Raw genomic sequence first — 24958 nt, forward strand, 5'->3', positions numbered from 1 at the left:
AGGAAGGAAATCTGGAGTAATCCCAAACTATTGAAGTAATGATTGCAAGGTGTCCTTTCAGCCAGAGGGGACTGCACTGAGTAATATTGCAGCTTCCTAGCCTGCTTTCCCTTTCCAAAATTATCTTGCTCAAGTACAGCTTCAGCTTGTTGGTCTTCCAGAAAATAACCTTACCCAACCATTAAGATTTCTTAGAAGCAGTGCTGCAGGCACAAGCGGCGAGAGTTGGGAAGAAGCATATGTTTTCTTTGGGTGCTACAAAGCTCACCAAAATTAGACAGTAATACAATCAAAGCTGAGACAGCCAAGTTGTTTCTGTCCAGCTTTGCTTGCCAAAGAGATACAGATAATTCATTCCTTAATTGTTGGGCTCCTATTCCTGGCAATCCAAGTGTGCTCTTCACTCTCAAACATTAAAGAGTTGGGGACTGGGGAGGGGTAACACAACTTTAAAGAAATCCATTATTAGTAACACTTCTAGTACAATTTCCAAGTACTCTGCCATCATCATTTCTTGGTAAGCTAGTCACAAGAATAAATAAATAAAAAAAGGATTGTGACATAAATCACTCTTAAAATAAAAGGAATGGGAAATATATTTCAACATGACTTTAATTCATAACGACATCCAAAAAAAAAAAATATATATATATATATTTCTCTTTTCACTATCTGTAAGTCTTACTGAGTACTGCAAGCTATTAAATAAGCCTAGAGGCTTTTTATTAAGGGCCACCTGGTAGTTCTGTTGAACAAAAAGAAAAAACTCCCAGCAAGGAGCAGAAGTTGCCCCTACAAATATGCTCTCACAGTAAATCCTAAGCCACCATCATCATGACAAAATACTTGTAAAAGGTATGATGAACTTTATTCCATTGTGATTTATTACTTGCTTGATGAAATGACTGGTTCTCTTATTTTACATCTTCATTTATTTATTCATTCTTTCTCTTCTTTTGATTATTTCATACATGTCTATTTTTGTCTGCATTTATGTTCTTTTATTCTGAATTTTCATGGCGGCAAATCAGCATAGATAAGAGAGGTAAATCAGCCTTATGAGTCCGTTTAAATACATTCATTTTACCAGTGATCTGATAACATTTTTATTTTTTTTACAGAATTTTGGCTCTCTGCTCAGGAAGGTCATTCAGAGACTTAAGAGAATGGTGAGAACTATTTATTCATATTACAGCATATCCCTTGTCAGCAGCTGTTTCTGTTACCTATTTCCTGTGACAGAATGTTTCTGATATCTGTATCAGTTGTATTGTTTGAAACAGTTATTCAAATACTGTATTTTTAAACTAGAGTTAAAAATCATATTTCAATTATATCATGATAGGAATGTTGTATTTTTTTGTGGCAGATAGATTATTCTATAAATGATTTTAAATCAGTAGTGTTGTCTCAGTGTAATCCAGAACAGCACTGATTTTAAATCTAATAGCATGTTGGTACTTTCAGCTCTGTTCTCACTGCAACTTGGTCTGTCCTAATGGCAACCTGGTGATCCCTTTCTGGAGCACATCTGTTTTGTTGTTACACAATTGATATAATACTTTTTCTTTGTTTGTTTGCTTGTAAATTTATATTCAAATGACATTAGTACAGGCATTCACAGTTTCCTCTACAGAGACTACCTCATTTCATAACTGTTACCACAGCCTGCATATGAATTCAGTTCAGGAACTTTTACTTCCTGTGCAAAGGCCAACACCTGTGGCAGCCATGCAGATAGGTCTGGTCTTGATCTGTGACCACAGCTACAGTAGCTATCGATCCTCTGTCTCTTTGGTAACCTCATCCCAAAGGCAAGGAGTCATTGGACACAGAGATTGAGTAACCCCCATACTTGTCATGAACTCTTTAACACAGGACAGAGGACGGAAGAGAACATTGCAGTGTCTTTCAAAGCTTTCACAAGTCCAAACTGAGAAATTTGGAATTCAAACCTGTGATGTTAGCTCACTCCACAGGAACAAAAATTCCTTCCTAAAGGAAAATGGGGGACAAATATATAATTTATACTGTGACCTTAAATAAGTATACAATCCTTGCAAAAAAAAACCTATATAATTGTTATTGCTGTCCTTTAGAAAGGAAACAGAAAATAAAGAGATGCCTATTTTGAAGATGAGAACAAATGACAGTTCTGGAACTGAAACAAATCTCATCTGACTGTCAATAGTCTCTCTGTTGACTGTTCTTTTCCAAATACCAGAAACTTCTACTTCTGATCTGAACAGAGTGGAAGATCCAGATCTGCCTCCAGAGACTAAATACTGGTTAAAAGTGAGTATTTTTACTAAATAGATGAGAAAAAATAGAAGTGAGCAAGAGCAAGAGAAAAGAAAAAGTACAACCTTATAAGTTAACACCAAAAGCATAGTTAGCAAAGGGAACTCCATTTCAAATGTGTTTTTTGTTTGTTTGTTTGTTTTTTCCAAATATTTACAGCCTGTTGTATTCCTTATAAAGAGTAACCTCAATCTGCTTCAGAATTGTTCTATTCTACTGTCCCAAAGTCTCTTCAGTTGATGTAAATATTTTGAAAAAAGCCTTATTCTCAAAAAGAAAAATCTGATGGAAACAATAAATCTGTATATCTATTAGGGTCATACTACTATTTTCTCAAGTGTTATCAGTTTATTTTGGTGGGGGACAGATTTCAGGGTGTATGACAGAGAGAAGGATACTTCAAATTTTTATTTGAACAGTTGAAAGTCCTGACTGTCCTACAAAGGTTTTTAAGTAAGGAAATTGAAATATTTTCCACCACAACATGACTGAATATGTTTTACATTTGTCACAGTGATGGGAAAAATTGAGAAAAACCTAGCCCATGACTGAAAGGGGAAATATGATTCTTTAAGCTCTAAATGGTCAGACCTTTTTTTTAGTTACAACATTCTGTCAAAAAAAATCAAGTATACTTACATAAAAGTAGATTAAATGTTAAAAACAAGTATCTGCACATTTTTTTCCTAAATAAGCTATTAAAAAAAAATACATTCACCAATGAATAGACTGCTGCACAATTAGGAGTTTTGTAGGCAGATTGAGACCTGTTAAAATATCTCAGATCACTGTTAGATAATTTATATTCCTCAGTAAACTCAAGAAATGTTAACAAGATTCAAATAAATGATTAAATGCAATATATCTTAATAACATTTATTCAACAGTCAGTAATTTCCATATCCTGTCAAAGAATTATGATCCTAACCATGATCCATCATCCTACAGATGCTGGCATATTAACCATCCCATCCTTCAAAGAAACTTCTTCTCTGACTAATATTATGTTTGACTAATATTATGAAAATTATTGTGGGCTTCCAGAAGAGAGGGCTACTCAGCACATACAGCTATTCCTTTTTTTTTTTTTTTTCTTCAGCATTTTAACTGTCTTTGAGCTAAAATAAATAAATATATCACTGAAATGGCAACTTCACTTTCTTCTATGATATTGCATATCATTAGCTGTGTGTGCATATGAAACGTATACGTTCATCTATAGTACAGTATAGTACAGACATAGAATCATTAAGGTTGGAAAAGACCTCCAAGATCATCTAGTCCAACTGTCCCCCTACCACCAATATTACCCACTAAACCGTGTCCCTAAGTACAATGTCTAACCTTTAAACACCCCCAGGGATGGCGACTCCACTACCTCCCTGGGCAACCCGTTCCAATGCCTAACCAGTCTTCTGAGAAGAAATTTCTCCTAATTTCCAACCTGAATCTCCTTTGGCTCATCTTGAGGCCATTCCCTCTTGTCCTACTATTACTTCTATGCGAGAAGAGGCTGACCCTCAGCTTCACACATCTTCTCTTCAGGTAGTTGTAGAGAGCAATAAGGTCTCCCCTGAGCCTCTTCTTCTCCAGACTAAACAATCCCAGTTCCATCAGCTGCTCCTCATAGAACTTGTGTTCCAGGCCCTTCAGCAGCTACACAGCCCTTCTCTGGACACACACAAGGGCCTCAATGTCTTTCTTGTAGTGAGGGGCCCAAAACTGAACACAGTACTTGAAGTATGGCCTCACCAGAGCAGAGTACAGGGGGACGTTCACCTCCCTGGTCCTGCTGGCTACACTACTCCTGATACAAGCCAGGATGCCGTTGGCCTTTTTGGCCACCTGGGCACACTGCCAGCTCATGTTCAGGAAAGCATCAGCCAACACCCCCAGATCCTTTTCCTCTTCACAGCTTTCCAGCCACTCTGCCCCCAGCCTGTAGCGTTGCATGGTATTATTGTGACCAAAGTGCAGGACCTGGCACTTAGACATGTTGAATCTCATCCCATTGGCCTCTGCCCATCAATCCAACCTGTCCAGGTCCCTCTGCAGGGCTTTCCTACCCTCTGGCAGATCAACACTTTCCCCAGTTTGGTGTTGTTGGCAAACTTAATGAGGGTACATTTGATGCTCTCAACCTAATCATCAATAAAGATATTAAAGAGGATTGGCCCGAACACTGACCCCTGGGGAACACCACTCATGACCAGTTACCAGCTGGATTTAACTCCATTCACCATCACTTGCTGGGCCCGGTCATCCAGCCAGTTTTTAACCCAGCAAAGAGTGTACCTGTCCAAGCCATGGGCTACCAACTTCTCTAGAAGAATACCATGGGAGACCATGCTAAAGGCTTTGTTGAAGTCTAGGTAGACTACATCAACTGCCTTTCCCTCATCCACCAGGCAGGTCACCTGGTCATAGAAAGAGATGAGGTTGGTCAGACAGGACCTGCCTTTCATGAACCCATGCTGGCTGGGCCTGATCCCTTGGTTGTCTTGCACATGCTGTGTGATTGCTCTAACGATAATTTGTTCCAGAACCTTTTGTGGCACTGAGGTCAGGCTGACAGGCCTGTAGTTCCCCTGTAGACAGAGAACTCTACAATTTTGTGGTCGCTTTGCCCAAGACAGGTCCCGATCACCACATTTCCCACCAGTCCTTCTCTGTGAACAGCAGGTCTAGCAGGGCACACCCCCTCCCAGTATGCTCACTAACCAGCTGAGTCAGGAAGCTGTCTTCCACACACTCCAGGAACCTCCTAGACTGCTTCCTCAGGCCTGCATTGTATTTCCAGCCTATGTCCGGGAAGTTGAAGTCCCCCATGAGAATAAGTGCTGGCAATTGCATGACTTCCTCCAGCTGCTTGTAGAATGCCTCATCTGTCTCTTCATCCTGGTTTGGTGGTCTATAAAAGACCCCCACCAGGATGTCTGCTTTGTTGGCCACCCCCTGATCCTTATCCATAGGGACTCTACCTTATCATTCCCAACCCCAAGATCTGCAACATCGAAACACTCTCTAATATAGAGAGCTACACTACCACCCCTCCTTTGTCACCTGTCCCTTCTGAAGAGCTTGTAGCCATCCATTGCAGCACTCCAGTCATGGCAGTGGCCCCACCACATTTCAGTGATGGCAACTAGGTCACAGTTTGCCTGATGCACAATGGCTTCCAGCTCCTCCTGTTTATTGCCCATGTTGTGTGCAGTAGTGTAGATGCACTTCATTTGCACCATTGCCCTCATCCCCAACCCCTGCATTGCTCCCCTATGCTCATCTCTATGAAGCCTCATTTCATCCCTGTCCCCCTTTATACATAGTTTAAAGCCTCTCAACCATCCATTTTCCCCTTTGAGCCAGCTGGGACCCCTCTGCAGCCATCAGGCCAGGCACCAAGTAGATCACCCCATGGTCAAAATAAACAAAATTCCTGTGATGGCACCAGCCTCTCAGCCATATATTTATCAGCTGGGCTTTCAAGGTCCTCTCAGTATCCCTCCCTGCCACTGAAGGGATAGAGGAAAACACCACCTGTACTCCTACTCCATCTACTAACCGCCCCAATCCCCTGAAGTCCCTTTTGATAGTCTACAGGCTTCTCTCAGTATATCATAATATACTTCCAGACTGTCACTGCTATGACTGTCACTGTCATTGCTATGAAATTAGGTCTTCATTATGAGGGGAAGCTATTTCAGTTCTCCAAAAACATTTTATTCCACATAGTTTCATCCATGCAATGTGTAGTGAATAGCAATTTGTTAGCATACAACAGAATATATTCTCTCTGGAGCAGTTCTATGCTTATAAAATATCCATTTTCCTCTCAGACACCCTTAGCTGTATAGCTGAAATATGAAATCATATCTACACATACATCCTCCTATTTCAGTTTACTGACTGCAAATGAAGCAATAACACTTAATCTTACAAGGTGTAAGCAAAATTCGTTATAAGAAAATTTGCATTTAAAAGTGTAAAATGGGCAGAGGGATGTCATATGCATATCTTCCCTGTGGAAGAGTCCGATTTCATTCATACCAATGTGTGTCACATAACATAAACACATTAATGTAATCACAGGAATATTTAGTATGATGAGAACTATCTTATAACTGCCAGATCTAAAGCTTCCTACTAGACGGACTCTTTCTTACTCTGAGAGTAAAGCTGGAATATGAAGTATATGAACTTGTTTCTGTTAACTGGTGCCTCATCTAATGGGGAAATTAAAAGCAAGGAGATAACGGAAAGTGAGTTGAAACAGTCATTTGTTTAAAGTAGTTCATCAAATTCATCCCTAGTTTCCAGCAAGCACTGTGCTAGCCACTTTGATTATGTTCTTTCCAAAAGTCAGTGGGTGATAGCTCTTCATCTTCAGGTTTTCAGTTTGACATCTCCGGTCTTCAGAAGTGCTGAGCCCTTACACTGGCCAGTTCCATGAAAGCTCTGGTCTAAAACTATAAGCACTGTGTGGCATTCAGAATTGCCTGATCTGTCTTAACATTCCAGCTTTCTCTCTGCAATCTATGAGTAAAGTGGGGTGGAAGATCCCTACTGTTGGACAAAACATTTGATTGTCTGAGTTCTCACAGGGAAGACGGCAAATAACTTATTAGGATATGCAGTTCTTGGCTTCTTTTCCACTCGCTAATGCTATGATGACTTTAAACACTTCCATCTCTTACTCTAATTACTCCTTATTATCCAGTTCAGAGTCTCTCTCTTCCTCTTATCTCCAGGAATCCCATGCCCCGTTCTCTGATCTTCTCTATCCCTGTTTCTTTCCACTCTATTGTTACCTTCCTGTGGTCTCTTTTATTTTTACTTTTAAACTGTCTTATGTCTGTCCAAGGTCTTCTAACCTACTCAGATAGTCATCACCTCTTTCCATGTGTAACCTTGAAAGCATAGAGAACCACTTTAACTCTTTCCAGTTTCATCATGCTAGGAGGTCCTCAACAGCTGGAAAATGCAATTGCAAGGGAAATACTTACTGCCCAGATCCCAACGACCAAGCCAGCTGCATTTTAAGCTGTTGTTGTATGCTGTGTGATTGTTACAGAAGAGGCACAGGAGGCCGGAACATGTGTGTTACACACAGGCATAACTTTGCTCTTGCAAAGTGATATTTCTCAGATAGACTTACTTAAGACAAATTGGATACATTTTTAACACCTACACCGGGATGATAAGAGCTTATTGCTAAAGTTCAAATTCTTACTCCAAATCACTTAGACACCAGAAACTCAGAAAAATTATCCTGTCCATATGGCAAAACACGTCTTGTTTTAGTCCAATCTCATTTTGAGAAACAGATGTGTAATTTAGCTAAACTCCTATGGTCCCACTATCTGAAGAAGCTAACATAAGGCAGAGAGCTAACATGGAATATACCAACTGAAACTCATACGGATCACATAGAGCAAAAGATGGACTTACAGGTGAAATATGCTTATAACCTGAAATGTCTGTCATAATGCAAAAGATTATACATATTCAAAGATTATACATATTTGGGTCTGGAGTCAGAGTCTGTCACAAGCATGTAGTTACAGGGCAAGCCTTGGTTCAGGCACTAGTAGAGATGTTTTATTTGGAGGAGAGCCTAAACTAAGCAGCAGCAACCTGGTGGATTTGAGACTTCGAATGAGGAGTATGGGACCCCATGCATTTGAGAAGTGCAGAAGAGAGAGACTTTTCATCCCTTCTCCCCAACATCAGCAACAGCTCCTCACACAGTAAATTTAGATTCACCACTGTTTTGTATATCAGCAGATGTGCATATGGGCATAGCTCCTCAGCATTTCTGTACTATGCTACAGTATCTGAAAGGCTTTGTTAGCTCAAATCTGGTGCTTCATTGAAGCCAGTAAACCTTTCCAGAGTCAAAGTGGCAGAAAGCACGGTCACTGAACAGGTCCTCAAGATACTAATCCTGGCAACTATGCCTTAGCTAAATCCTGTTGGACACAAATTAATTCTCGGTGCCTTGCAAGTAGCTCTGCTTTGATAGGGGCAGTATCATCACCTTCTCCAGTGCTGCTGGTAGCACCAGAATTACCCAAGTTTTTCCACTGTCCAGAACTACCTTTCTTTTTTTTTTTTTCCTTCTCTGTACCCCCATAATCAAGCATAGATTCTAAATCAATAATAACTAACATATCATGCAACACCATCCAAATAGTTCACTTCATATTTAAGATCTTGTTCAGATCATGCACAGTCATTGTTTTGTTTTCTTTTCACAGTATTATTTAGCTTCCAGTTCTTATACAAGGTAAAATGACAGTTGAATTCATAACTCTTTCATTTCCTTTTCCTTTCTAAGGTAGATTCCAAAAATACCTAGAGTTCATCCTAACTTTCTACACCATTCTTCATAATGTCACAGTCTGTGGCATTATTTCTCCCATCAGCAAAGTTAATTTCTTCCTGATATAACAAAGGAATTCCTTCCAGATTTAGTGACACATTGGTACCCATTAGTGCCAAGTTTGGATAAATGCAGCTTCTGGAAAAAAAAAGATAGATGAAGATTGCAAAAGGAAAACAAATGTGAAGCATATTGCAAGCGGAGATAGAAACAATTAATAGGTAATACGGATTGTCATGAATAAAGTGCAAGTTAGTATTTGTTTCAATCCTGTTATCATCTATGATAAAGTATTCAACTCTAGAATAAGTAGATCAGTTCAGCTTTTAAAATCAATTATATTGGCAAAGAGATTTAATAGTGAAAATCTGAAAGACTGGAAATGACTGGCATCCAGTGCAATATTCAGGACAAATTAAATGTTCCTTGAAAAAAGTGAATTCCACATTCCCTGAAGTATGTGAAGCTCCAAATTACAAAAAGCTTTATCCTGTCTATCACATCTTTTTGATCGAAAACTCAAGAAACCAGTACCACTAATGAAAGGCAGGGGGAGAGGAGGTAGAAATAAAAATTTTTTAAGAACTAGTGGAAGACTTCTTGAAAAAAAAATATATATATATATTATATATATATAACTATTGGTGGAAGGGCAATGACGAGATTTCAGGAAGTTTGAGCTTAAAGATTTTGATTGCAATAGGCAGGGAAAGACAAAAATGACTTCAGTAAGGTGCTCAGGATAGTCACAAGTTATTGTAAATTGTGGATTAAAAGAAGGAAAAGAGAATGTAGTGTAGCATAGCATAGTCAGCTCAGTTGTTCCTGCAAGTGTGCTTCCAAAAAAATTAAACCAAAAATGAATGCACTTACTTGTTTCGCTTTTGACAAGAGATGTGGAAATTGAAAATGAAGAACTGAGGCTGGTAATAGCTGCTAATTTTTTTTTGTGCAAGAAGTTGGGACAGACTCTAAACTTAGAAAAATGTATAGAAAAGGGGATGGAAAGAAAATAAGACTGTATTAGCACCCAGTCTTTTTATCAGGCAACCATCCTGTCCTGTGTTAACAACCCCTCATATCACTGGAATAACACACAATGTTTCTCAAGTAAGGAAAGAACCTCAGGAAGAGGTTCTTCACTGAGAGGGTGGTCGCGCACTGGAACAGGCTCCCCAGGGAAGTAGTCACTGCACCAAGCCTCTCAGAGTTTAAGAAGCGTTTGGTCTGTGCTCTTAGTCACATGGTTTAAAATTTTGGGTAGACCTCTGTGGTGCCAGGATTTGGACTCGATGATCCTTATGGGTCCCTTCCAACTCGGGATATTCTATGATTCTATGAAGTAATCCAGCAAAGCAAACAATTCTAAAAATAGGGTTTCTTCTTCATAATGAAATACAGATCTGGAAAAATATTTTTAAATTCAACTCAGTCTACTTATCTTCTTTAAAAGGGCTATTTGCTCCTTCACTTCTTTTATTTATATAAATCAGCTGGGCTTTATTAACAAATAAGAAGCATTTGTCTTGAACTTCAGTTTATATTACCCATGCCTCATTGATTCCTAAACCCTACAGACACTCAGATAGGTAGTTTTATTGTCCAGTTCTTCACTGGTGGACATACACACATCGTGCATAGATCCAAATGTATTATGTAGAACATCAGTCAGCAATCTGTGACAGAGAAAAATGGGAAGACTGGTACCAAAGCGGCTGTAACTTTAGCTTTTTCACTCTACAGACATTCATGAGCTATGTCTATGATTTGGACCAATATCAGTCTCCACATACGTATTCACACTCCAGTGAATAACAAATCAGGGCAAAGTCAGCCTATAAATCCAAAGCTCAAAAACTTTTTTTTTTTTTTTTTTTTTGCTTTGCAACCAAAAATTTTTAAATAATGGCTTTCACGAGATTTTCAGCAAACCGGGCCCAAGTTTATTCAAAACATTTGGGAACCCAAACGATCTTTTTAACAAACATGGTTAAATTTGTTAAGAAACCCAAACGCAGAAAAGTTTCACATGACTTGTTAGCAAACGTTTGGCCCAATTTCAAATATTTGGTCATGGTTCACATAGCAGCAGTGACAGCCAGAGGCACAAAACATCAGGGGTTAGCTGTAGAGTGGAGTTCTCCTGTACTCCTCAGAATCTCTCCACGTTTCCACACAAACTCAAACTTAACACCAAATCTTTATTATAAGTTCTGCTCTTTTTTTTGATTTTCCACCACATGCTTTTTTCTCCTCAGTTTCAACACAACATGTGGTGTTTCTTCCTGGAAATCTCACAAGGAAGTCTTATCTTTTGAGATTTCTAGACCATCCCCAAACTGTTAGCATTTTAGACATTTAGGGAAGCTTCCTTATAAAAAATGAAGGCAGCTGGCAGTTCTTACAGGTTAGTCTTCATTAATTTTTTTTCCCACATTTATTCTTGTTATTGAATCTGGGAATATTTCCCAGTCTTGTTTAAGTACTACTCCAAGACTGAAGTTTAAAAGTTACTACCAGATCCGGTTGTTCAAAATACACAGGTATCCGTTATGCTTCCAAAATGTACTTTCGCATATGCAAGACACATGGTGATTCATACACAAACACTGGCGAGAGTAATTTAAAAAATAATAATTTGTCAATGTTTTCTTGTATCAAACTTTGAGAATTTCTCATGATGCTGGTAACTGGCTTCCGAGAAAGCTGTAAAATAGTGAGCACGCTGTAGCATAAAAATGAGGCATAAGAAATAACTGGAACCATGTGAAAGACAGATGTTCATGCACAAAAGACAGATTTTTCCATCAACATTAGTATTTTCCTTCATATTCACTGTGAGCTTTTGTTCAGTTTTGTTGTTGATAATAATGAGGTCTTGGACTTATCACTAAAAGTTTATTTATTTATTTTTAATGAAAAACATTTTTCCTTTCCAATGCTCAAATAGTTCCTTCAAGAAAAAGCTCGATTGAAGCATTGCTATTCACTAGTGATTAGATGTGGCATTTATGTCTCTATATGTTGTTAAAAAAATTACTAAAGTACAAAGCAGTGCTGGACTGTTCTTATCTCTGAAATGCATAAATACTTCTGTCATTCTGATGTTGTAAGAAAATTATATTTCAAGTCTTCTGACTTCCTGTCAGCCTCACTGAAAGCGTTTGAAAACGTAGGCCATTTTCAGACTATTTAACAGACAGGTAGCAACTCTAAGAGTAAGCCTCATAAAGATCTAGTAGCTGGGTCTAGGACAAAAACCGAGAACAGTGCCTGAAAGATGACATTAAAGTCATCCTGTTTCTCTGGCCAGGCAAGAGGTATGTCAGTGCTGTCCCATTACTATTTAGGACGGATAGGGAATGGTAGATAGAAGTCTGAAGATAAAGTTGGAAAAAAAGTACTGTTAGGCTGAGGAAGAAAAAACTTTGTGGTAGAGAACATGGCAGGGGAATTAGGCTATCACAATGTGGAAGTAGGGATACTAGGTATCATTAGGTCTGTGGCAGTGCTATTTCTTCAGGTTTTAGTGGCTTTGGGGGAACAATGTAGAAATGTTAATATCGGCCTGATACACAGCAAAATAATGTTATATCAAAACAAACTGAAACTGTATCTTCTTTTAAATGAAATTCTCTACCTTAAGATATCTTTAATCTTGAGGAAGGGGAGATAGACATTCCGTAAGTGAAATTCACTGTAAAATCAGATGACTACATGTCCCAGTTTAATAACATTCTGGAACAAACATGCTAACTGAGAGAATTACATCTAAAATTTTCTGTAGAATAAAGTGATACAGACTTCTAATACAATTTTACGGAAATATTTCACACTAACTATCAACTTGATTATTCTTTTTATAATAAGATAAAACTTTCCGAAACTACTCTATGCAATGCTATGAAATCATAGAGGTACATATCTGTGATACTAAAATGGTTTAGAGTTACCATTTTCTATGAAATCTATAGGACTTTTAAAAGTGATGCTGAAGTACAGGATTCAAGAAAATTGTTACACCCGTCGCATAAAATATAGTAGATTGAATGAAGCATTGTCCTTTTAGAACATGACTACTCTTATACACATATTAGTGTCCTACAGACATTGATTCTTTCTTCAGTTATTTTTGCTTAGTACTCCTTCATCAGTTAGGGATGGCTGCAGGCAAAGAGAGTCCCCAGATGGATGACACCAAAGGGGGGGTGTGGAGAACAGTCAGACTTGTAGTCTGATAAGCGCTGATAAGCACTGCTCTTGGACCAAGACGGGAGTTGAGCAGCTTGCTTCTGCTTATATCTTATACAAACTTTGTAGATGGAGGTCCGCAAGCTTGGTTGAGAGGTTGAGAAAGGAGGGAGTCTTGCAGTCCTGTTTTGGTGAATAAACAGCTTCAGAACAGAATTTTGAAAACCACAGTGCCCAGAGTGAAAACTTTTGCTTGATTATTTGTAAAAATATTATTAAAGTTAACACCCATATATATGATAATGAGCTTAATGAAGTACATGCTAAACATATTTGACTACAGTACTCAACTCTCCACCCAAGTCATGCTAAATGTCACTCCACGGAGGGAACAGATAAGGTCAGAATATAAAGAAAAAAGGAAAGTGTAGAAAAAAAGTGTTAGCATTAGGAAAAAGAGTCAACATTAACATTAGTTAGATAAGTGAGAGAAACATTAGAAAAGAGCTGGGGGAGAAATACGAGATTAGAGATCTAGAAAAGGCAGTCAACGGGCTGTACACCTTTTCCTCCACCAAGACAGGGATTACCTTCCTGGTAATCTCTTTGCCTTCATCTTCTGGTGAGGAATACTCAGGATAGCATTTTGCTAGCACTGTTATCAAATATTAGCTCTATTGCAGTAAGTGTATTTATCAATGGCAATTCTGAATCTGTTATATATGTTGCTTTATTAAATACTTTCAACGTTCTTAAACTGTCTCAGCGAAAATCCTTGGCAGGCTCTGAAACAGGCAAACATTGATTCTGGTAAGCACCCTCTAATGTGACAAGGAGGAAGAATACATTTATACAGAAACACAAACCAGGAAAGGCAATAAATTATTGCTTGGATTATTCTGAGCCCTAATGTATGTGAGCTCAAATTATCCAGGTAATCACATTAAGAATTGGTGTTCATATCATAATTACAGACTGAATGTTTCCCATTCTTTATCTGTTACACATATTTGAATGTCTGGACTCCTTTCATTAGCCTGAGATCTTACACCATCTCAGAGCCTTCAGCCCCACCACAATAACAGAGCATTCCATGCCACTCACAAACTGCAGCAAAATGAAACCCATCTGTTTGAGGTTTTGCACAGAAGTTTGTTATCTAAGTCCCAAATTAAGCACTTGAATCAAAAAATTATGCTATTAATGTAGGTGTTCAAGCTAAGTCCATGAAGCTAAGTGGCAAGATCTGAGCCATTGTAAAAATGGTTCCTTTTAATACTTGCATGGAAAATCAATGCCAGTGAAAGAGAGAGTAACTAGCTCAATATTGCCCGCACCTCTGCTTGTTAGACCTCACCTTTGGTGCTTGTCACTCCATATTCTCTGATGATCAGAGCTCACTGCAAAGCCTACTACACTGTATAGACAAGGGATGTTCTGGAAGGAGTGCTATAGGGTTTTCTGGCTATCACATCTGATGAGGAGGTTGGAACTTCAAATATTTGCTGAATAGATATTGCATACTGGCTGAGGTGTGCATTTCTTTAATTATTACAAACTGTTAACACTGTTCTCCACTCCTAAAAACTGGAAAACATTGGGTAAAAACGGGAAATAACCTGAGCAAAACTCCAGTGTATTCTTACTAATTTACATTAAAAATGAATAAATCATAGCAAGCCACTGCCAAAAAAAAAAAAAAAAAAAGCATGCAAACGTGGTGATTGCACTTGAAATCCAATGTGTTACACTCAAAACAGAAGAAACAAGGGAGGGCCTCATCAAACTTCTGTTGTTGTTGGATGATAACACATATAAGTTTTGTAGAGGTCACGGAGTCAAAGCAGTGCCCTTGGAGAGATTCCATGACCTGTAAGGAAGTATTTGATGTGATCCCCTATGCCCATATTTTTTTTTCTTTCCTCTTATCCCCTCAGCTCCTTGTAGTCTGGCATCACTTTCCTTGCTCTATCTGCTTTTCTCTTTCCCTCCCACTCATCTGTCATAAAGTCATCCTTTCAAACCAGAGAGCCCTATGAACATCTTTTCATTTTATGCCTCCATTTCTCCCCTTCCTCCCCAGTCCAGCTAATTCTTCACATAATTCTTCAGTGTATTCTTGAGCTGATTCTTCTACATTCAGACATGTGCCAGGACAGCTCCATATATATTCGGAAAAGCGGGAGATGCCCTGCAGGAATTTCTGTGAGAGGGAAAGGAAGATCTAACAACATTATTAAAAGCCTCCAGTCCTACAGGCAAGGAATAGGCATTCTCTAGTTATGATTTTCTTTTGCTAATCAAAACCTGGACTTATTGTTCCCACCTACCAATTTTATGTGGTAGCTTTATTTATGGAATTTAGAATTATTATATAATAATAAATAGATTATTAACAAACAGATTTATTAATAGATCATTTTATTATATTTGTACGTTTTTGCTATCTACCTAGGTTTGTTAAGAGTACTTTCTGCTTCACAAAAAATCTTATTGTATTTAGCCCATAAATACAAGCTGCATACTTTCTATGGAATGAACCCATCTCAACAGCTGTCGGATATTGAACTTTGAAACCTGAATGCTCTTCATAAATGTACACTCATACACAGAAATACATATACGTGTATATATTCTTTGATTTTTCAAAGAAAATTTCTAACTATGTATATTTTCCCTATGGATCCTTCTGTTGTTTTTTTCCCCAGCTTTGACTCCCATAAACTTTTCTACGCTACTTAAGTTACCAACACTAGTTTCAATGTTTGTCTGATTATCATTCATGCACAAAGCCATGTCAGAAGTTAAAACAAAATATAACTTTAATCCTTACTTGTCGATAAACAAATGAAAGGACATGGTACATTACACAGTTGCAACTGCTTGTTAAAAGGGCAAAAGTAATTTTGTTTCTGTTAAGCAATTATTACTGTCAAGTGAATACTGAATTTATTGTTAACAGGAGTTAATGACATGGTTCATCAAAACCGAAAGCTGACATGGTAATCACAGCTCACAAAGCTCTATTGTAATTCAAGCAACTCTGCTCACCAGCTCTCCTTGAAAACCCACATGCTTGTTCCATTGGACAGAGTCAGATCTTAAAAAATGACTTGAATTAGAAACTTCTTGTTTTATTTATTTGTTCCAAATGAGTTTCAATGCTTTGGAGTGACTTTTGATGTCTTCAGGTATACCTGTTTGGAGTTGAGTGGTACTGTTATTGCAATTATTAAATAAACCATTGAGACTTCCTTGGCTTGACAGAACACACCTGATGGAATCTGGAGACTCATTTAACACAGTGGTAGTGATGGAAAAGCTCTACATATGTAGTCTTGGAGACATGCAAGTAACTTATACAGCTCAGCATCAGAGAAGATAATGGCTCCAGCATTCAAGCTATATACAAATATTTTAATATATCAAGTCTGTATGGTAAATTGTAGAGCTTTTAGTGTTGCTGTAGAGTAAGGGTTCGGTTGGATGTAAATGGTGCTTTTTTTGTAAGCAATTCAATAACTGTAGAGGGGAAAAAAGGAATGGACAGTAGCAAACAATGACAAAGAGCAAACACTATTTTTAAGTGTTCACTGGCTGTGTGAATCCTGTCCCTGGGCTTGGTGGACTGGGAAGGAATGCAGGATATGGGAGAGGAGAGGCCATTAACAAGCTTACTCTAGTGCCTACAAAAAGAGTGACAGCAGCTATTTTCCTGACTGATCTCACATAAACTGAGGATGAACTGGAGATTTGCATACTCAGGACAGAAGTCATGGCTGCTCTTTGTATCTTCAAACACTATGTACTGTTTTTGAACAAGCCCTAAAGGCCTTAACTCACAGAAAGGTTGAAGTTTTAAGGGAGTGATTACGTGTAACTGTTTTAAATCATTTATCTCAAATTCAGGATGAGTCTATGCTATCATGAAGATAGAGTGACACATAACCTACAAGCATCATCAAAGAAGTGGCCAATGGAGTGCAGACACTTCACCAGATCATAGCAAAACAAGTATGTTACAATTAAATGTTCCCCCATAGTCCACATTGAGTTGTTTATGTAACAGAACGTCCAGAAACAACAGTTATGTGGTAAGGGGTAATTGCTTATGATTAGCAATTATATTAGGAAGTCCCAAGGGCAGGACTTACCATCTGAATTCTACAAGGTTCCCATCGATCACCCTCTGGCCTGTGCACATCGTGATACAGGGCCAGGCAGAGATGAAAGATACTCTTAAGAGAAAGACCAATGGCAAGCAGAAGGATCTTCAGGAAAGTAGAGTGCTTACCAGCTGAGCTCCACCTGCAGTCAAGCTTCTGAGATACAGAAAGGTACAGAATGCCAAAATTTCTCTTGCAGACCGCCTATCAATCAAAAACTTTAGAGAGACACCAGAAACAAAGATAAAATGTCACTGTTCAGATACATGAGATGATAACAGGGCTGTGTGGTGTCCTCCAAGATTTGTCAGTGATAAGCACTGTCTGCATTCAGGCTTATTCAGACCCATTCAAACCTCCCAGCAATAGAGAGGTCAATCAATGCCATTTTGCAGGGAATTTACAGATCTTCTGGGAGGACATAGGCAAACCCATGCAACCTCTGTAGATTTAACGTCCAGCATGTGGGAGAGATCAAAGGGACACTGGGAGCATTAAAAAACCCTATCCAAATAGCCAAATCTTTAGCTAATTTGAGATGATCACTTGGAGAAAACATCTGGAAATTGATACCAGTGCCCTGTTCTTAATAAATTATTAGATAGGCAGAAAAAAAATGCCCATTTTTTGAGTGTATGTTCTAAAAGCACCTCTGGCAAGTTCTACGGAGCTATTTTGGAAGAAAGGAGAGTTTTTCAGAGCCAGAACTTGCATTAGCACAGCTGTCTTGAGTGTGCCTTTTCTACGTATGCAAAGAGTCTCATTCCTTTCCAAATAAAATAATGAGTTGTTTGTACTTTATTTATTTTGCAATCACAGATTTCAAACTACATACCATAAAGATGACCAAATCATGTAAACAGCCCACGAGGCTCAAAACTGAAAACACGAAGATAAGACAAATATAGACAATAGAACGTAATCCTTCATGTTTTCAAGAACAATTCCAAGTACAATGTTGTCTGTTCATGTCATGATAAGGTTTATTTGATCTTCTGACCAATTTGATCAAAACTTCATGTACCAAACTGCTTGTGTGTATGTTTATTTATATTTATATTTATATTTATATTTATATTTATAATTTGTATTTGTATATGTATTTGTATTTATATTTGCGTTTGCATTTGCATTTATCCAATCCCCATATGTTTTTTTATGCCATTGTACCTAGCTTTATTCATTAATTCAGTCACAGTTATATTTTTAATGTTATTCTATATAATATTTATAAAGATATTGTAGTGTTATAAAATATATTGATTATATACTTTTTCCTAGTTTCACCACAGATAGAGTTAATTTTCTTCATAGGGTTGGCATGATGTCATATTATGGATTTAGGAGTAATGTTGATAACACACTGATGTTTTAGTTACTGCTGAGCAGAGCTTATACTGAGTCAAGAACTTCAGCTTTTCATTACTGCCCTACCAGCGAGGAGGTTAGGGGTGGCACAAGAAGCTGGGAGGTGACACAGCCAGGGATAGCAGACCCTACAGACCAAAGGGATATTCAATACTGTATAACATCATGCTGAACAATAAAACTGGGGGCAGTGGCTGGGGGGGGGGGGGGGCAGCTGCTGTTGCTTGGGGATTTGCTGAGCATGGTCTTACCACCACTGGTCTACTGGTGGTGAGCAGTGCCTTGTACATCTCATGTTTTGTATGTTCTTTTTTCCTTTCCTTTCCTTTCCTTTCCTTTCCTTTCCTTTCCTTTCCTTTCCTTCTTTCCTTTTCCTTTCCTTTTTCCTTTCCTTTCCTTTCCTTTCTTTCCTTTTCCTTTCCTTTCCTCTTCCTTTCCTTTTCCTTTCCTTCCTTTTCCTTTCCTTTCCTTTCCTTTCCTTTCCTTCCTTCCCTTCCCCTTTCCCTTCCTTCCCTTCCCTTTCCCTTCCTTCCCTTCCCTTCCCTTCCCTTCCTTCCCTTCCTTCCCTTCCCTTCCCTTCCCTTCCCCCACCCTCTCCCCCCATCACCCCTCCCCCTCCCCCTCACCCCTCCCCCTTCCCCTTCCCCTTCCCCTTCCTTCCCCTTCCCTTCCCCTTCCCCTTCCCCTTCCCCTTCCCCTTCCCCTTCCCCTTTCCTTTTTTTCTCTCACCCATCCCATTATGGGAGACTGAGCAAATTTCTGTGTGTTGCTTAGCTGCCCTGACAGGTTAACCACAACAGCGTTTTAATATAATACATGCATAAAGCTTTTAAGTGACCCTTTCTGTACAAATACTACCCAAAGTTGGTTATCCTTGATTGAAAATTAAAACCTTGAGATTCACATGGATGAGAACATCTAGAGTTAGAACAGCCTGTATTTTTCCATAGTTTTGGGAAGAATTTAAAGCAACAAACAGTAGCCTAAAGACTATAACCCTATTAGCATATACAATTTAGCAAGATGGATTTACATTTTCAGAGCCTAATTAGGTAAGCATATGCTTTTGAAATCTGGCTAAACACCTAAATTCTATCAAAAAGTTTAACTACTGCACCAATGCTATTTTCAAAACTTTTGCAAGTTTTTAAGTTATTTTTGAAAGTATCTAAATGGTTAGGGATGCACAGCAAGTGTCTAATCAGATTTTCAGAAGCATTTAAATGCATCTGACACATAACACCCTTTGAAAATTTAACTCTGAAAGGTATTTTTTAAAAGGATGTGAAGAAACCGCTGTCTGAGATTAGGCAGAAACTACAGCCTATTTCTGCCATCTGCTGAAGTGGTCTGGTTGTTGGCACAGCTGGACAGAGAGCACTATGCAAAATTATTACTCTGATTCAGTACATGAACGGCTATATTTCTATGGAGCAGACAGAAGAAAGAGTCTGCAAAAATCTGCCAGAATTTTTTTTAATGGACCAACAGGAAGCAATGTTAGTCAAGAACTGCTCTATCTGGTGTGATAGGCACAATGATCACTGTACTGTGCTATGCAGACTTTATCTTAATGAGTGTTTTTTATTTTTCTTTGTTTCACTCTACTTGTCAAAAGTAAGGAATTAAGAGAAATAAAAGAAAAGACACCAAACCACTCTAAAATAGACTGAAGGAGAAATATGAATCAGCCATGTTACTCCAGATGAAGAGTACTCACAGGGTGCACTTAAAATGAAGTCTTTGCTTTCTAGGTAAAGCTGTAAATCCCAAAGATGGCACGAGGGGATTGGAAATCCTGCTTCTGCTTCCCCTCAGTGTACCACAGCACAGCAATGACTGCACATGTAAAATGAACCCCACTGGGAAGCTCAGAGAAGTGTAACAGAGTGCTCCATCCCCAGTGGGAGACAGACAGATACTGAAGTACTAGGTAGCCATTATTACCTGCTGGCACTGTTATCCCGAGATGACCTCCAAAGACATTAGTCTTCTTGACTGATGTGAAGCTAGCAGTGCAATCTCTTGCCTTCAACATGGTGTGAAGTTATTTGAGGGCCTATTCATTTGTTTTCTGTTGTTTTCTGTTTATGTAACAGCTAACTAATGAATATCTTCCAAAGGCTCAGGTAAGAATTGAAGTTCTCTCCTTTCCAAGAGGCACAAGCTTCTCCAAGAAATGTCTGTCATATAAATTATTCTGTAGTGACAATAATTGCTCTCTGGAGACTGAGCTGTATAGGGCCAACAGCAGAAATACTGAGGGTTTCCTGAACAGCTTCTTACAAGAGTACCTTTTATTGCTTTTGATTTTTTTCTGTAGTTTTGTCAAGTTTACTTTCTTAGTATTATCAGGCCTTTCCTTCACCCCTCAGAAGCTAGCAGCTTATTTTGCAGATTCATCTTCACATATTTTTGTGTTGCATTGGCCATAATGTCTGATATCTTGGTACTCTCAGGCAGTGCTGTTGAAAATGATGCCTTCAGCTGAGATTTCACTCACAGTTTTGGTTTCATCTCTGTGCTGAGCACTGTGTCTTCTGAGTCACCTATGAATAGAGTTGGTGGGCTATATTTTTTATTTTATATATATATATATATTCCCTCTTTTTCAGAAATATGAGAAGAATAAGCATCATTCAGGAGGCCAGATCATTCCCTGGGGCTGTAAAAGACTCTGTCTCAGTCTTCCTCTACCTGATTCAGAGAGCAGAGAACCTCTGTTTTCTACTTACTTGCTTAGCAGCCAACTATTTGTCTATTCCAGCTGGACAGGTCTTCTCAAATGAACTAGTTTGCACATTTCTGCTAACAGCTTCAGGCCAATTAAATGTATTTTCAAAAGAATGCAGTTTCAGTTGGAAGTGCCAACTATCATCTCTGTTTATTTCTTTACTAGAATCTCTTAACTGGACAACAGATATATCACAATCAGCAGTTCATTATGAAGTCTCTGGAAAGACTTTCAAAGTACATTGGGCTACAGCAATGCCAGCAAGAAATGTATCCTATACCAATCCATAAGTATGAAATGAAACATATTAAATTTGAAAGAAAAATCCTAGCAGTGATGAAAGGGCAGTTGCATTTCAAGAACACCCTGAATGTTGAAAGCAGTTGAATGAGGGCTAGGTGTCAACCTGTAGGTGACAGATCCAGAAATGTGAAAGCCCCACTAAGTTACTCTCTTTGGCTGTTCGCAATCTATTACAGGTAAGATACTTCATGTGAAAATATTTTTTTTAAATTAATAAGTGTCACCATAAGGAATGTTAGTATTATGATCAAATTAATTTTTAATTTATTAATGCCATACCACTACTATAAGTGACAGATTCGCCAAGTATCCTCAGTCATTTATTTGTGCTTTTATCCTTCTGTTGTGTTAAAGGGTAAAGAATTTTGTAAGGAATTAATCCCCCTTGTGTTCCAGTTTGTCCTCAGATATCAGAGGGGCTGGGAACTTAGATTCTGAGTGATGTCCAATTCAGCACAATAAGTCCAGTCACATTCAATATATTGAATTACCATGATCACAAATGCACAAATAGCATGATGCACCTTCAGTCTGGTAGTTTAATAACTGGTGCAGTTTATTGAAGCAACAGGAGTACAGATTATTTTGGATTGTCTGTGAGAAATACACTGTCTGCAAAGCACTTGTAAATATCAAGAATATGACCAACACAACCAACTGCAAATGAGTTAACATTTGAAACAAATCTATAGAGAATGTTAGGTTTCTCAAGGAAGCACTCAGTATAACTGAGGGTTTGAATCTCACCCAATAGGTATCCCTATGGGGGAGAAGAGAGGTTCAGCCCATTCACTGATCCCAGAAGTCAGCAGTGTTCTTCCCAGTTGTCTGTGATGATATCTTCCCTAACATTCTTCATCTCTTGAGCCATTTTTATACTATTTTCTTAATTTTAGGTGGAGCTTGAGTGACTCTCGTCATACATATCTTTGTTATGCTTGGTATAAGACTTTCTCACTTTTGCTTTAAAGGTATAGACTCAGAGAAATTCAGAGCACTTACTCAGTGAGGGGTGGTCACACCTTGGAGGCCGGTAGCCTTTGGGATGGAGGTGTGCTTTGGCATTATAATGAGATTATAATAAGCAAAGTTAACCCAGAAGACATAATTTTGTTATCAGTTTGGCCCAGGGATGGCCATGCAGTCTATCGATTCTGTAGTACCATCCAGTTCCCCACCCCTGCAGTGATAGAGAGCCCAGCTGCAGTGTCTCCACTCCACTCCGCCCTCCGTGCTATTTCTCTTAGAGTCAGCACATCAAGCTTCCTTGGTGTTGCCAATGTCTAAGGTTGCAGGTTATGTTGCCAAGGGGACTATAATGGAACAGATGCCTTGCATATCTGCCACACTTCACCCTGGAAGTTTCCTCAACACTATACCTTCTCTTAAGATGTGGACATACCTTTAGTCTCAATAAGTCACCTCCAGCAATTATCCCTCATCCTTCATATAGATTTTATATTTCCACTTAGTCATTACTATGTCAATAGTATAGACTCTTTCCTTGCTTTATCAAACAATCTCTCCAATCTTCAGTTATCACACGGGACTAGAATGGGGGGAAGAGAAACTGTTCTTCTATCCCCCAGGAATGTGAAAATCTTCCCATCCTAATCTGGGAAGGGAAATCAAAATCTCAGCAGAAATATGAATGGTGATATGCTTCCTAATTGTTTTGACATGTTTCTATTATGCAAAGATAAACAGTATAAATAGATTAGAATATTTAAACTAAAACTTTATTTCAAAGTTATCTGCATGGTCTTTTCCTGTGTTTGAGCATTAAACAAACAGTTTTTGAAACCAGCCATTTCCTACAGGAAATTGAGTTCAAGAAATCAGCAGTTGCCAATGAAAAAAAATCTCTACCAGGTCTATCTAAGATCAACATTTACTGTCACAATGAAACCATTTCTTAAAACAGCTGTATATGTTACAATGATGTAGTAAAGCAGTAATGAAATGACATCAGGAAACTATCAGCATGGCTTCCAGTAGTATTTTACGGACTGTGAAGTCTGAACTGATAGTTTTAGCAGATAAGGGAAATGTAGTCAGAATTAATTTAAATAAGATTTGTCACAAAATAAATGATGCAACTTTTCTCATAGACTTCAGTACAACTTCCACTCACACAGCTAATGAAAACAAACCTCAAAAATTATTGCCACTCTAAATACAAAAGCTGTAGAAAGTAACCATAGGATTCAAATACAGATGTTGAAATGTGTTTAAAAGTCTGGAGAAAACTCAGCTCTTGATTCCTGGAAATGTAGCAAGAAGTTCTGCCACCCGTGAACAGACATTAATTTAACATTTCCTCTCTGCATCTTCCTGTGCAATTGTAGAATGATCTCTTATGGTGAAGGATATTAAAAATAAAATGCCTGTTATCACCTCGTGGTATTGATAGACCATCATACACCGTTTTCATCCAATGATGCTCTGTATGTTACTAGTAAATTTTTTCTCATCATCCCCCACTTTCATGTGAGAATAGCTATACTGTGTCTGGCTGAGATAGAGTTAACTTTCCCTGCAGCAGCCCATATAATGTTGTGCTGTGCACCAGAACAGCACTGGTGTCACACCAGTGCTTTGTATTTTGCCGAGCAATACTGGCACAGCATCAAGACTCTCTCCAACACTCATGCCCCTCCACACCTAGACAGTAGGCTGGGGGTGGGTAAGATGCAGGGAGGGGACACCACAAGGACAGCTGACCTAAAGCAACCAAAGGGATATTCCATACAGTATGATGTCATGCTCAGCAATAAGGGGCTGCGATGTGCGGGCTCTTGTTATGAAAAATCTGTCTTCCCAAACAACTGCTACGCATATTGAGGCCCTGCTTCCCAAGATGTGGCCAAACATTGCTTGTTGATGGGAAGTGAATAATAATTGTTCTTCTCTCTCTTTGCTTCGCCATGGTGTTTGCTTGTTTATTTATTTATTTGTTTGTTTGTTTTTCTCTTTCTTTTCCCTTTAATTAAATTATCCTTATCTCAACCAGTGACTCTCTTTCTTTCCCATTGTACTTTCTTCCTCACCTCTCCCTTCGAGAAGGGGGAGTGAGAGAGTGGTTGTGCTGTAGATTAGCTGTCCATCAGGGTGAAACCACCACAGCAGCCCTTTTTCCTACCAGACACACTGTATTACAACTTCCCTGTTTTGTTTTGTTTTGTTTTGTTTTGTTTTCCCCCAGTTTTGGCAAATCCTGTTTCAGTGTTGGTCTAGAAGCCTGCTTCTTTGCATGTCACTGCACAGCTGGCCTGACCCATTGTTTAGTGAGATGTTTAAAGTACATTTCAGAATGTCAACTGTCCCATTTGTTTTACTTACATTTAGAGCTGTAGAAAAAATTAGAGAAATTTTAGAGCTGTGTCAGTACCAAGATTAGTGTATGCTTATGTGATTCATGTAGGACATAGTGGTTAGCTTTGCTTTGAAATTCTTTCAGATGCATAGGATTATCTAATATGACATACTGGTTTAATCTGCTCCACAGATCAT

At 38.5% G+C, this 24958-nt stretch overlaps 1 long non-coding RNA gene across 1 annotated transcript; it reads right to left on the bottom strand.

Moving 5' to 3' along the window:
* Positions 1–393: 393 nt before the first annotated feature.
* On the bottom strand, positions 394–24145 carry LOC121064908. Its single transcript, XR_005816756.1, has 3 exons — positions 24015–24145; positions 19386–19391; positions 394–405 (listed from the first exon to the last, which is right to left on the bottom strand). It is a non-coding gene; the product is annotated as an uncharacterized LOC121064908 (long non-coding RNA).
* Between the last annotated feature and the right edge of the window lie 813 nt (positions 24146–24958).

The sequence above is a fragment of the Cygnus olor genome, chromosome 2 (genome assembly GCF_009769625.2).
Source record: "Cygnus olor isolate bCygOlo1 chromosome 2, bCygOlo1.pri.v2, whole genome shotgun sequence".
In the NCBI taxonomy this organism is placed as follows: Eukaryota; Metazoa; Chordata; class Aves; order Anseriformes; family Anatidae; genus Cygnus; species Cygnus olor.